Here is a 12,065-nt window from a genome sequence, read left to right as displayed (position 1 = left end):
CTCCCATTCCGTCGGTCCACTTCCCCACACCCAGTCTATTCTGGTCCTGTTTCTCTACAAGGAAACTCCTTTGTGTGAACCCGGGAGCCACTTGTAGATTTCACAATCCAAGGATCTTTCCACATGCAATAGTCCCTTCCCCCACTGCGATAACTTTGGGGTTGATTGCTTTACTAAGCTCAGGTTTATTATTATTTATTATATCAAAAGAACCCTTTTGTTTTGTTTTTCACTTTTTCTGGTGTTCTTTTTGCTATTCAAATGTAATTCGTGGCTACTTTATTTTTTTCCCCCCATATAGTCTATAAAATTTCAGCAGATGTGCTCACTCTTAGAAGCCTCCAGAATTTCACCCCTTTCTTTCCATGAGATTATAGTCATCGGGGACATTAATTACCCTAGCTGCTCTGGACCTCCTGGTGTCCTCTGTTACTGAGTGGTTTCCACAAAGTCACTGTCCTGGGTCTTAGCAGCTTAGGTACAGTTTCAAGCCTGACTCATCCACAAGAGGCTATGATTTCTCTCCTGGTTTCTACTGCATTGACGAGTTAGAGCTCTCATTTGGATCTGACTTTGTAAAAAGCGTGGTTAATACAACCCATCAAAACCTGGAGTTTGAGAAATGGGCAGGCAGCTCCAGCACTGGAAATAGAGATTCAGAGAAGAAGAAAAATCTGTAAGGATTTATTTATTTACTTACTTATTTGCAGAAATGCCTTATTATCCATCAACTTCCAGAACCTAGACCCCAGAGGTACTCTAATTTTGAAAGAATCAAGGCAAGGAAGGAAGGCAGCAGCAAACACCTCACTACCCTGCCCCCCACATCTCCCTTCACATCCCTCTGGATTTTGCTTCAAGCCTGGTTATTTAATAACCTCAACCTGGACGCCCCACGTGGCTGAGCATGGATTCTTGGGGCTTTGCCACTTTGTGTCCTTTTCCTCTTTTCTGGTCTAATGTCCCCTCACATCGTTCCTGCTCCCCTGGGAGTACTGAGAAATCTTAGCATGCCAGTTTGGCTTAGGCCCTTATCTTTAACGAAGTTGCACTAAGACTTCTACGGGTTGTCTATTCTCAGATTTTGACAAATTTTCCAGTGTAGCACTTAAATTGGTTTTTATGGAAGTAGAGTGAAGTGAGACAAGAATTTGGAAAGGATGCTCACAGGATACAGGGGCCAGGCAAAGTTGGATTAAAAAAAAAAAAAGAAGAAGAAGAAGAAGAAGAAGCTTAAGAATGTATTCTTAGGGGCTGAGCAGAGGGCTAAGCAGGTAAAGTGCTTGTTGCACACGCATGAGGATCTTAGTCTAGAAATACTATACCTACATAAAAAGCTGATCACAGCAGCGGGGTGCCCTTTAATCACAACTTTGGGGAAGTAGAGACATGTGGACACCCCTTCCCCGGGATTAACTTGCCAGCCAATATAACTAGTAGCTCAACTGTTGAGTGCTGGGTTCCAGGTTCAGTGAGAGATAGTGTCTCAAAAAATAAGATGAAGAGGACATTTAGATGTCAGCCTCTATCTGCAAAACATGCCTTCATGGGTAGATGCATCACAACATATGTACCCGCTGCCCCCCTCCCACACACACGCCAGGTACAGCTGGAGACTAGCTTTGGTAAAAACCCACAGAGAAGCTCTGGAGAATAAGTGGAACCACAAAATTAGTTCCACCATAAGCCCAGGATCTGACATCAACCAGTTCAGATAAAGGAAATAACTCACTAGAAGATGTAACAAGTCCAAGTGTGTATTCACTTTATAAAGCAGTTTCAAAACACTCGAAGTAGATCATGATAGACCGGGAAAGGAAGTAAACAGGTTCACTGGCGGCTAGAAACTTCATCACTCTTTACTTGGTAACTGAAGAAACAAGTAGTCAGAAAATCGGTTAAATCCCCCAAACGACATGAACCAAGGCCAAAGCAGAGCAGGTAGTGGGATCAAGAGATACTGACTCTGGATGCAGCAGCTATTCTTGGACCAACAACAATTCTCCAGAGAGTAGGGTATGATTCGTTCTTAGTTGCTTGCCACTTTTATCCTTTCACATTTGTTGATTTTTAATGTGTGCGTGGAAGAGTTTTGCTTGCTTTCCTGTCTTTGTACCACGTGACTGGCTTGTGTCCTCGGAGGTCAGAAGGCATCAGATCCCTTGGAACTGGAGTTACATCTGATTCTAAGCTGCCACATGGGGACTGAGATCGGAGCCCAGGTCCTCTGTAAGGGCAGCAGGTGCTCTTGACCACTAAGCCATCTCTCCAGACCCCCAACATACCCTTTTCCATTTAAGACAAACCTTAATATGCAGAGAAGCAACTTTAGGCCAAATTGACTTCAACTTAACACTACCTACAGTTATTAAGGGTCAGTTAGCATGGTAATTAAAGGGAATCTGGTTGTTACATCATAAGTAGCTATTGTGTGAAGTATGTCTCTTTAATATTTGTAAGAGAACATAAAGCACTTGTCTTAGACGTGCAGATGCTCTCTTTAATGAGAAGTTGTTCACTTTGTGTCGTGTCTGCACATCTGTGATGTTTCCACCCTTTTCCCCTCAAGGAGACAACACAGTGTGCATAAGGAAATCTGAACGGGGTTATAAACTTGGTTCTGCATGTAGAACGGAAGAAAGTACGAAACGGACTGCATAAGGGTACAGCAAACCCGTTTTCCTTTAAAGAACTCAAAAAGACTAATGGTTTTAAATAACTCAGAAAGGTTAATGGTTTTAAAGTGGGTTTTTAAAGTCAATATATGACAATAACTCTAAGAATGAGGACTAAGACTTGAGAAGGAACTGCCGTAAGGGGCTTAAAGCACTTGATTGGAAGGAAATGAAGAGTCAATTTTTTTGAAGTTCTAAGTTATGTCTTTAATAGGCACATATAATAATTTACTAGAAGAGATAACATAGTTTTTTTTTTTAAAGTTCTTAATGAAACTCAGGAAGAAAAAAAAATCAAGAAAAAATTAACAAAGAATGAGTGGAGCAGACAGGCAATAACTGGGAAAATGTTGTGATTCAAACACACCAACAGCTTTACATGTGGATGGTCTGTGTGTTCTAACCCAAAGGTGAGGCCTTAAAGACAGAAGTCAAGAAAAGACTGTGGACTCTCTAGAGACCACTCACTTTAGATGTGAAGATGGTAAAATTAAATAGACAGATAAAGACAGACCTTGCAAATGTCAAGCAAATGAAAGCTAAAGCATCTAAAATAAATGTAAAGGGAACCCTGGATGGCCATAACAGAAAAAAAGGGGGGGGCATTGAATAATGATAAAAGATCAATTGCCAGAAGACACAGCTACCCTGTGAAGGTATACACATAGAATTTTTTCTTTGAAACATGTGAAGTAAATCCTGACTGGCATAGGAAGAAAATGAGACAAGTCATAATTGGTTGGAGACTTTGACCCTTGTTTTTAGTAGTCGGTGAGAGGAGAAAGCAGGAAAATCAGCAAATCCCTTTCATACTTGAGCCACCTTGAACTCACTGATGGTTGTTATCTGCTCCTTCTGATGGTAGCTTTATTCTTTTTTATTTTAAAATTTTTATTTTATTTTATTTTTGTGTGTGTGCTATTCAATCCCTCAATCCCATTTCTACATAATTAGCCAAATGAAAAAAAAATTTTGTTACTTAAACACTGTATTCTGATATTTATAGACATTTTCTTCATACTAACTCCAAACTAGCTGGGGCGGTGGTGGTGCACACCTTTAATCTTAGCACTCAGAAGGCAGAGGCAGGTGGATTTCTGTGAGTTCAAGGCCAGCCTGGTCTACAGAGTAAGATCCAGGACAGGCACCAAAACTACACAGAGAAACACTGTCTTGAAAAACAAAAAACAAAAAAAAACCAAAAACAAACAAACAAACAAAAAAACTAGCTGCACCCATAGTAACCTCAAAACTAGAAGTAGCCACCTGGTAATCATATCAGAACCTTCAGCCAAAAAAGTACTAAGTATTGATTTGTACAACAATGTGGAAGCATCTCAAATGCACTATGCTAAGTGGAACAAGAGTCTCAAAGGGTGATATATTGTACAATTAATTTTTGTATTAGCGTCAGTGGTGATGGGACAGAGCCACAGCTCTGCTGTCTCAGCTGGAGCAATCTAAGGAGTTGCTTGAATCTCTTAGGGATCTTGAATCAGGCCAGCCTAGGATTTGTGGCTTCAATAGAGAAGAGCATTTCTGGCTAGCTAGTTTGCAGCAGAGCTGGAGATATTTAGTGAGGATATAAAGAAAGGAGCTCAGGGGAGAAGTAAAACACACCTGAGAACATAGGTGTAGACTTCTGTAAGAACAGTCCCAGACAGGAAGACACACCCCAGAGAGGATATGGGTTCTGAGGGAGCCCATTCACTGTCTTAGTACATTAATAATTTTTTTTGCTAGTTTTCAAGTTACTTCTGAAAAGGTTGCTAAGAACCTGCCTCCACCCAACTTTTCTCTCTTTCAAGAAGTGAGAGGTGACTCCAGAGACACCCTGAATGGAATTATGATAAACTAGAACCAGAAGCCACTAGGGTTGCACAAGAGGGTTAGTAAAGTCATCTTCCTGCAAACAGTGTTTCTGGTGAGACTCTTAGAAGACAGCACACTGACTGCTGGGAAGGGAGAAGGGCTTGACCAGTTGTTAATTGCATTGGATTCTTGCTTCATTGCTGGTAAGTTCAACCTGGTTCCTTCCCCTCTCAAGTCTCCATAAAGTTCCTTGTCTTTCTTTTCTGCTTCGTTAGGAAAAGAAGACACCGCAGTGTCCAGGTTAGAGGAGAAGGCATATTGTATTAAAGGGTGTAGAAGGAAATGTTCAGGAAAATGGAAATGTTCTGAACCAGACTGAGGAGGTAGATACATTAGGTGTTTGTCAAAAATCCAGTTAATCACACACACACACACACACACACACACACACACACAAAGAACAAAAAAAAAAAAATCAACCAATGTGCTTGAGTGCCTTGGGAAGGAATACAGACCCACAACAAACTAGCCTATCTGCAAAACAAATGTACCACACTGCACTGAAGCAGGTAGGGACAAAGAGCTGACCTTGATACATTTTGAAAACATTGTTTTGACTTAATTCTCTAAGACCAAAAAGAATTGTCTGCAAGCACTATGTTCCGGATTTTATTTTTCTCACATGTATATGAGCCAGCATTTCGGAAGCAACTTTTATATTACACAAATAAACAAATTAATTGTAGCTCATGGTGGATAGGTTCTTCCTTGTTGGAGAAAGAGGTCTACAAAATGCAGATGAACAGCTAGGGTGAAACCTGAAATACCGGCTTACAATAACACAGATTGACATAAACTTCTGTTCACAGACACAGAGAAAGTAGATGGAACTACAGATAAGTGTGTATGGATGTGTCGATAGAATACATTTATTTTCTAGCTTTATCTATCTCCAAGAGAACACATTCCAATAACAGTAAGCTCTCTGATCTTGGTTTCTAAATACCATTTACAATAAAAAAAGAACAGATATTTGTAATAAAATTAATGAATGTAGAGTTGGAATGGAAATAATAGCTGAAGGGAAGCCTGGAATATCTTATACCAATAAATACAAAGTAAAATTAAAAGACCTGTCAAATGGACACAGTAGCCAGCTGAAGAAAATTCTCAATGGGCAGGGGAGATATCTGACTCAGGCAATAAAGTACTTGCCATGCAAACAGGAAGACCTGAGTTCAAATCTTGAGCACCTACACAAAAAGCCAGGTGCCACAGCAGCTTGTGTTTGTAATCTCAGCTCTGGGGAGGATCCCTAGAGCTTGCTAGTAACCAGCCTAGCTGAGTCAAGGTGCTCTAGGATCAACAAGAGATCTTGTCTCAAAAAATTAGGTACAGAGCAATCAAGAAAGATACCCAACAATGATCTATCCCTCCACACAAATACATACATGTGCATGCACATGTACCCCTCCCCCATGAACATGTACACACTCACACAAATCCCAAATGATGGAATAACTGAGAGACAATTGAATTAAAGGATAAAGTATAAAATAAAGATCCACAAACCCATGCTGATATAAATGGATGATTACAAAATAAATCTGGGAGAATCAACAGATCCTCCTTAGATAAGCATAGACATAAATACAAAGTCAGCCCTAGAGAAACAGTCACAAGAGATCTGATGAACACAGTTCAAAACACATTGATGAGTTTTCAGTTGATTTATAAAACTTTAAGGAAATATGAAATATGTACACCGTCAAAACATTTCTCTTCAAAGACTGATTAACCAGTGATGAGGTTTTAGTATATTCCCATACACTTTTGTTGTTCCTCTTGTTTCCAGTGGTGATTGGGACACTGCTTCACTATGTACCCCAGGCTGGCCTCAAACTCACGGCAATGCTTCTGTCTTAGATTCTCGAGTCCTGAGATTCTAGCCAGGCCATGAACTTAATGTTCTCCCCTCTAAATATGGGGTTCCAGTCTACATTATAAAGCAGGCATAGAATGCTTTTCTGATGTGTTATGGAAACGGAAACTGTCCTTTGCCATTGGAGGAAACTCAGACACCACCTTAACCAAGAGACTGAACTGTCATTGCTAACAACAGGTCATGTCCATGTCCTGTTCTGTATGAGGTGACATAATGTGAGGGGAGGGCCACTTTCTCTCTGCTTTGTTTTCCAAACACCTCTGATCCTGCCCAATCATAGAACTCATCAGAGGAAGCTAAACTGAGGCATGCTACACAGAACACTTGGCTTAATAAATGTCAAAGTCATGACGAAGAAAACCAGAAATGGTCACTGATGGGAGAAGACAAAGGAAACACAGTATAAACACACTGTAAATTCCTGGATTGGCTCCCAGAACAAACGGATGTTAGTGGAGCTGTTTAGCTGAAGTCAGTAGTTTAATTAATACTGCTGTGAACAATTTCATTGCTTTTTTTTGATAAATGTTGTACAAGTTGCTTACCTTAAAACATCTGAATGAGCTTCCTATACAAATTCTGGAGGATTGTTGGGACTCTTCTAAACTCCTTTCTACATTTATTGATTGATTAATTGATTGATTGAATGTGTGTGTGCATCACACACACGTGACTTCAGAAGACCACGTGTGGGAGTCACTTCTCTTCTTCTCCCATGTGAGTACTGGGGACTGAACTCCTGTTGCCAGGCTTGACGGCAAATGCCTTTAACCTATAAAGCCTTCTCCCTTCCCCTGTTCTTATTTATTTATTTATTTGTTTATTTATTTATTTATTTGCAAGGTCTCACTCTATAGCTCAGTCTGGCCTCTAGGTTTCTCTGTAGGTCAAGTTGGTCTCAAATTCACAAGAGTCTTCTTGCCATAACCTCCAGAGTTCTGGGATTTCAGGCATGAGCTACCATGCTCAGCTTGCAACTCTCCTGTGTCTAAAATTATTCTAAAATTAAAAAAACACTTTAAAATGAGGAAGTGCGAACAGCAGATGATAGTTAAAGATAACTGTGAGCCAAGTGCAGGAATAAGAAAACCCCCAGTGTGTGGTTATGCTGTTGCCAGGAGGAAGGTAGGAGTAGACAGAGAAGTTCCTTAAAGCCATGTCTTATAGTGCATGTAAAGTCAGGATCCAAAGTATGTGGTCCTTAAATGTAAGGTGACTCAACAGTGTATGGTCTGAACGGGGACACCTTTAAGAATGAATGGGTTGCTCAGCAGGCAGGATACTGAGACCAAAATGGTGAAGTGGGACTGTCCAATGCAAAGCAGATGTGATCGTCATGTTTTGTTACCATAAGAAGCTTGGGCATAATTTTGAAAGTTTGCCATGATAAAGAGCTTTGAATTTAATTTCGAGACTAGTATTTTCTATAATGCATACTTGAAAGTTGTCTTAAGAGTTTCTATTTCTGTGATAAAACACTATGACTGAAAGTGGGTTGGAGAGGTAAGGGTTCATTTCATCTCATAGCTTGTACTCCTTCACCCAGGGAAGTCAGGGCAAGGACTCAAGGCAGGAACTCCGAGGCAGAAACTGATGCAGAGGCTATGGAGCAACGCGTTGTGTACTGGTTTGTTTCTCACAACTTACTTATAATGAGTCCTAATAGAACCACCGGCCCAAGGATGGCACCACCCACAGTGAACTTAGCCTTCCCTCCATCAATCATCAGTCACGAAAATGCTTGCCCATAGGATTGCCCACAATCCAATCCAGTGGCAGCATTTTCTCAATTGATGCTTCCTCTTGCCAAATGACTCCAGCTTGTCTAAAGTTGACATAAAACTAGCCAGCACAAATTTCTTCCCAAATAATAAGCATGAAAATATTCATAGTGAAATATATTCAGAAATGTCGGGTCAAATAAAGTCATGCCAGTTTTTTGTTTGTTTGTTTGTTTGTTTTTGTTTTTTACTGAGCCACTTCTCATGGCCTCTGATTTATGAATGTGCCATGCCCTCTTTCATTTTCTAAATGCCATATGTTGCTCAAGCATTTCTCTGTAGACCAACTCTCAGCTTCCTTCACCCAACCTGCAGCTCCACCCTCTCCCTGCCAAGCCCTTCCATCTTGAAGCAGTCCACATAGGAGCTGCGTGCAATTGTGGAGTGCTGGTTTCCGGATCAGGCTTCCAGGAGGTGAGTGGTTGCTATGGTCATAATAAAGTGGAGCGGAACTGGACTTGGCACTTTCACTGCTGCCGTGGTGGACAGTGGATGGACAATGATGGGCAAGAAGAAGGCGGCTCATGGGAACGGTGTTTGAAAAGTAACGATGAAAAACAAGTAGCTATGGTTTGATGTGTCCTCTAAGGTTCACATGTCAAGAAATGGAGTTCCCCAGTTCATACAAGTCGTGAATAACCTCTGCTAGTGAAGTTTAGAATCACCTTTGTAACAGGCCTTAGAACACGCCTGTGGGAGATTATCATGAGTTGATAACAGAGGTGGGAAGACGCGTCCACTGTGGGTGGCACCATTCCCTTAGCTTAAATCCTGGACTGGAAAGGAGACAGTGAGCTGAGCACAGGCATTCGTCACTCTCTGCTATTTGACTGTTGATGTAACGTGACCAGTTTACGTTCCTGTTGCTGCTGTGACTTCTTTGTCATGGTAGACTGTAACTTTAAAGCGTGGGCCAAAATACACCCTTCCTTTTTTTTTTTTTTTTTGTTTTTTTGTTTGTTTGTTTTTCGAGACAGGGTTTCTCTGTGTAGTCTTGGTGCCTGTCCTGGAACTCACTCTGTAGACCAGGCTGGCCTTGAACTCAAAGAGATCTGCCTGGCTCTGCCTCTGAGTGCTGGGATTAAAGGTGTGCGCCACTGCCGCCTGACAACCTTTCCTTTTTTTAAAAGTTGCTTTTGCTACAGAATTTATACAGCCACAGGGAAAGTAACTCAGACAATATGTTAATGCTGCTTAAAGAAGTCTTTGGGAGATAACTGCGATCAGAAAAGATCATGAGAGCACTAATAGCTTTGTATGAAGATTTCTGCCATGACTTGTGCTTCCTTAATCTTCAAATGTCATCATATGTTGCATATTAACTATGAAAATATTCATAGTGAGACACATTCAGAAATGTGAGATCAAATAAAAGTGATGCCCATTTCCTACGGAGCCACTTCTCGGGGCCTCTGAGGTGTGAATGTGCAGGCTAACTATGCAGCTCATGGCCGTCACCGGAAGGAAAGAAAAGCAGCATGGTGTGGCTCGGTGGCCTCCAGAATCATAAGATCGAGTAAACTTCAACTCCTTATAAGTCCCCCAGTCTCATGTTTTGTTATCATAACAGAAAATGGACTGATGTAAGTATAAAGATTACCCCAACTTAAGTGTCTGTTTGGATGCTCAGTTATAATCCAAGTGTTTCAACTTCAGAGAAAAACCTGTGCTGGCACTTATGTGATGTAGAAAACAAGTCGGCCCCAGGAGGCTGCCAGGTACTTTCAATTACGCTATCCCAAACTAACTCTCACTTGCTAAATATTAAGAACCTTTTGCTCTAGCACAGACTTCAGGAAATAGTCATGGTTTTCACATTATGTTATAAATCACAAGTTTTCTTAAGTCAAACTGTATGTCTCACTTGCCAACATATTCTTTGACTTGCTATCTATAGTTGTCTTTTTGTATCTTCTATTTCTCTAGATTTTTCACAAAATTATACAGTAGCATGAATCCTAATTGGTCTTATTAATAAAAACCTGGGGTCAGATATCAGGGTGAAAGCTGAAAGATCCTTTCTCCTCCCGCCCAGCCATATCACTTCTTGTCTCAACCTTCCTAGTGCTGGGATTAAAGGTATGTGTGCCTCCCAAGTACTGGAAGCAAAGGCATGAGATCCCAAGTGCTGGGATTGAAGGTGTGTGCCACCACTGCCTGGCCTCTATGGCTAACTAGTGGCTAGCTTTGCCCTCTGATCTTCAGGCAAGTTTTATTTGTTATATCATACACAACATATCATCACATTTCCCCTTTTGGACAATAATCATTTTAAAACTGTTTTTTTTTTTTTTTTTTTTTTTTTTTTTTTTTTTTTTTTAGTTCAGTGGTTAGTAAATAAAAGGGAATTATTATTTATTTATTTCCACACACTAGAATGCTATTCAGAGGCAGTTGAAGAGCGGTGAGTGGCTCCCTATCCTGCAAAGGGAGCTTGTACAGGTGATATTTGTATAAGGAAAGAAGGGTGTCGACTACTATGCAATGGGTTGCTCTGATTGCCTCTCAAACTCTTTCCAAAAAAGCAATTCCCTAATAACAACCTCTCTAAAATCCAAATTGCATTTTTTTTTGCCATAGGTAATAGATTCTGTGGTGATTTTGAATGAAAATGGCCCCCATGGTCTCTTATGTTTGAATGCTCAGTCCCCAGTTAGTGGAACTGTTTGGCAAGGATTAGGAGGTGTGGCCTTGCTGGAGGAGCTGTGTCACTGGGCGTGGACCTTGAGGTTTCAAAAGCCCACACCATCCTGTTAGTTCTCTCTCTACCTCGTTCTTATGGATCAGATATAGGATCTCAGCTACTTCTGCAATGCCATGCCTGCCTATTGGCTGCCATATTCCTTGCCATGATGGTCATGAACTCACTCTGAAGCTGTAAGCGAGCCCCCAATTAAACACTTTCTTTTTATAAGTTGCCTTGGTTGTGGTGTCTCTTTAAAGAAACAGAAGTGTAGCTAAGACAGACTCCTAGAAGCATAGAAGCGTTTACTTTGTGGGAGGTGAAATGATTTCTGGTTAAGGCCTTGTTGATTTACTCACTAGCTGAGTAGTGCTGGGCCTCACTGAGTTTAGCAGATCTGTCTGAACCTCACTAAATAGTTACTAAATAATAAAATGTAGTACCACAGTTGTCAGGAACTCCTTCAGAATCCATTTACTTTCTAGGCCTCTAGGTTTAACAGAGTATTACACTTAATTTTTATCTTTGAATTCAAATGACTAGGAAGGAATCTAATACTAATATATATATTTTTTTAATGACAACTTGGAACAAGCCCAAGGTTTGATTTGGAACCACCAGCTTTGGTCCCAGTATAGTTGGTGACTAGCAGGGCAACCTAAAGAATTCTCTGAGCCTTGGGTCCTTCTCTAGGGCCCCATGCTCTCCTCTCCACCCAGCCCTGGGTTCTAGTAAAAAGAACTCGAAAGGGCATATAGAAAGCACACTAGATATTAGCTCCATTTTACAAATCCTCTCTTTCATTCTCCATAGCCAGTCGATGTGCAAGCCTTACTAAACATTTGTCCCATCGACCTCCCTCCTTCTCCATCATATTCACCTCAGGACAGTCCTTCAAGATCTCCAACACCGATGAAATTCTTTACCAAGGCATGTGGTTATTACAAACACCCCCTAAGTGCCTTTCTTCTCTGCCATATTTCCCTTTTAATTTTCCTAACTTCTCCCAGTGTTTCCTTTGTGGTGTGGAATTAAGAGCACTTTGTACCTTTCCTTAAAATCTTGTAGTAGCTCAGCTCTCATCAGTTACAACATGAGACAGAGGCTTTTAAGAACCACACTTGGGTGGTGGCGCACGCCTTTAATCCCAGCACTTGGGAGGCAGAGCC

Source organism: Peromyscus eremicus, chromosome 8b, assembly GCF_949786415.1.
Source record: "Peromyscus eremicus chromosome 8b, PerEre_H2_v1, whole genome shotgun sequence".
NCBI lineage: Eukaryota > Metazoa > Chordata > Mammalia > Rodentia > Cricetidae > Peromyscus > Peromyscus eremicus.
The sequence above is the reverse complement of the archived record's forward strand: the minus strand, read 5'-3'. Positions refer to the sequence as shown.